This window comes from Aplysia californica, unplaced genomic scaffold, assembly GCF_000002075.1.
Source record: "Aplysia californica isolate F4 #8 unplaced genomic scaffold, AplCal3.0 scaffold00018, whole genome shotgun sequence".
Taxonomy (NCBI): domain Eukaryota; kingdom Metazoa; phylum Mollusca; class Gastropoda; order Aplysiida; family Aplysiidae; genus Aplysia; species Aplysia californica.
Genome location: NW_004797288.1, coordinates 9781 through 13224, shown reverse-complemented (window position 1 = coordinate 13224; position 3444 = coordinate 9781). Strand labels below are relative to the sequence as shown.

Below are 3444 nucleotides of genomic sequence, written 5' to 3'. Positions count from 1 at the left end.
TCATCTTAAAAAAAAACGGAAATAAAAACAGTTAAAAACTAATACAACAACAACAACAACAACAACCCCCCCCCCCCAATCCACCCTCCAAATATAAACGTGAATGTTTCTTTTAGTTTTTAACATTTCTTTTGAAGCAGCAGTTACAAAGTTACAAATAGCCGGATTACTTGAGAAAATCACGAAAACCAATATGTGTTCAAAGCCTCAACACCTTTACACTCCAGACGCCGGTCTTGTGTCACTTGCATTCACGAAAAGAAAAAAGAAAACAGAAGAAAAGGAAGTAATACGCCAGGGTCAGCGGTCAGGGACTTGCCAAGACTATCCTACAGGGAACAGCACAAGGAAGAAGACGAAGAGGTAGACAGAGGAAACGATGGGATGACAACATCAAAGAATGGACAGGTCGTGAGTAGAACATCTTACTATTCAAAAGACAGGGCAGAAGATATTTGGAGACGTCTTCGGCGAGCACCCAGGAACTATTCGGAGATGCACTCCCGCACACATATTATGCACTGCTTTGGGGGTCAAACTGCGTAATATTTGCTGCAGATCACTCATATAGCCACTACAACTATCGCAAATCAATAATTTTCAAGAAAATTTCAAACTTAAATGCAAAATATAAAATTATAGGGATTTTTTTTAAACTTGATCTAGAGGCACAAAGCATTTTGACTGGTCTATCTCCGTCGGAAACGTCTCCGGGTGGATACTGCCAAAGACAGCTAAGAACCGAGAGAAGTGGAGCAAGCTGGTTGACATATCTACAGTGGTGCCCCAACAGTTAGCCAGACTAAGGGGTGGGTGGAGAAAGCGAAGGTGATACGACGAGGCCAGAAGAAAACATAACACACAGAGGCACCTTTCCGTTCTGTGTGGATATAGGAAGAAAATGTGTTAAGGCCAGGAAAATATATATATTATTTATGTTGAATAACGACACACCCCCCCCCCCCTCCCCACTCCCTCCCCGACACACTTTTTTTTTCCAAACCAATACCTGTATTTCATGGAGAAAAGGAAATGAATTTCGTTTAGTCTGGTGGGTGGTTTTGGGAGGGTAGGGGGAGGAGATGGGGGCTGTGTTAATACAACGGGCTTGTTCTCCTACAAATGACAGACAATGGAGATTACAGGTCATTACTCGTTTATCTATTCGGATGTACTCAGAAGGAAAAAAATTAAGAGGGGGAGGGGGGGTGGCTACACCCCCAAAGTCCCGATTCGGCTCAAAATTATGGAAAAAGAGTGGTAGGCATTTTTAGCTTCCTCAGCCTCTCCTACAACTATTTCGTGGCATGATTACCCCCCCCCCCCCCCCCCCAAAGCTTAATTCCTTCCCATATCGGGCATGTTTGTCACCACCATTTCCTCATTAAAGTCATTATTTTGTTTTTCTTTATCGGCTGTTTTCTCGAAACGCGATTTTTCTCAGTAGGCCTACTTTTTAAAAATAACGCCACCATTTTTCAACCAATCTTCATGAAATTTTCACAGAATGAAAAGAAGATGTATTGCTAAAAATGTGTCTGTTAAATTATTGATATATGAAATAGGTTTTTGTTGGTGGTGTCTGGAGTGTAGATTTTCACGGATTTTTTGCAAACTTGAATACTATCTAAGGAAAAAATTCATTAAAAATGTAATTAGTTTAGGAATAAAAATCAACAGACACATTTTTAGATGTAATGTTTGCTAACATCCATGCAAAAAAACCCAATCAATTTCCACGAAAAATAGTGCGGTATTCATTACGTCAGACTTGTAAACAAAATCCAATATGGCCGCCGTATCCATGGAAACAAAACTTTTTTCTCAAATTTCATTGCTTATTTTAAGACTTCTTACTATGCTTGTTATATCTGTGAAATGTGGTAAAATTTGGTCCTCTAATAAGCGAGATAGCCTTCAGGTGTAGCCCCCCCCCCCTCCCCCTTAATATTATTAGTGTCTTTCCCGTCACCCATCTGTTCAAGTTCTCTAAGTACATCAGGGGTTCCCCAACCGGGGTGCATGAACCCTAAGGTCTGCGTCAGTCCATCCCCAAAGTTTGAAGAGACGTTGCTAAGAGTCAAAGTAGACTACTTTTGGCTGAAAAGTCTTTGTATCTTGAAAATGTTGGGCGTTTGTGGAGATTCCTGACACCCTCAGTGGGTTCGTGGGGTATCATAGATAGATAGATAGATAGATAGATAGATAGATAGATAGATAGATAGATAGATATCGACCAAGAGAGAGAGACTGGGGTGGTGGGTGCGGCGAGACACAGAGAGATGGAACGAGTCAGAGAACGGGGAGAAATAGAAGGAAAGAGGGAGAGAGAAAAAGAGAGTGAAAGGGGAGGGGGAGGGTGGGAAGAGAGAGAGACTGGTGAAGGACGGAGGGGAAAATATAAAAGAAGAGGTCAGTGCGTGAGAATTTTAAGGAAGAGTTTACATTATACGACACGTCTTGGAAAAATATAGAGCAAGGTAGTATTCAGCTAACCCAGATACCACAACGGAACGTGAGGAAAGAAATGCCAAGGTGTAGTAACCTACATAAATACATCTGGGAATGTTTTTGCTTCCAGGGGCCAGGAAACGTTTATTTATTGTTTTCTCCTGTCACATCAACATGCGATACTCATCCACCTTCCTTACCTTTGTAGATTTCTGACTGCTTATTGTTTCATAGTTTGCTATCCGTTTACCAGGATTCATGTCCGTCTGTCTGTCTGTCTGTCTGTCTGTCTGTCTGTCTGTCTGTCTGTCTGTCTGTCAGTCTGTCTGTCAAACCCTGTATCCGCAAATCATGCCTAACCGCTTCATTTCTTCATGTACATTCTGAATGTTCTTTCCATTTGCAAGATCTTGCCTCACCCCCTCATAGCATCCCCAAACAACAACAAACAAGAACAGAAAATTGAATTAAATGATAACAACGACTACAACAACAAAAACAACAACGACGCCAACGACGACAACGACGATGACAACAACAACAACAACAACAACAACAACAACAACAACAACAACAACAACAACAACAACAACAACAACAACAATGAACAAAATCCACAACAAACAACAAAACAACAAACAGCAACAACTTCTCTTTTCTTCTATACTAGTCCTCAAAAATGACAGCTTGCACCATAGGTTATTGCTTATATCCCTTACCGAAACATATTTCCCCGTGAAATACGGTGCCAAATTAATTAGAACTGGTTACAAATTCAATTCTTTTCTATTGAAACAAAGTTATTTTTCTTTAAGGAATACAATCGCATTGTGGACTTTATTTCCTTCCTGTTTACCGAAGACGTCTGAATTTCATTAACACCCAACGTACAACGCCGTGCATTTATGACAGAGAAATGGACTAAAACAGCACCTAGGCATGAATAAATTGTTACTGGTTCAGGTTCGGGTTCATTGACATTACATTCTTAAT

General features: G+C 40.6%; 1 protein-coding gene across 1 annotated transcript in view; it reads right to left on the bottom strand.

Moving 5' to 3' along the window:
- LOC101855460 (sodium-dependent serotonin transporter) overlaps positions 1 to 3444 on the bottom strand; it is a 15812-nt gene that overhangs the window by 11191 nt on the left and 1177 nt on the right. The window lies entirely within an intron of this gene.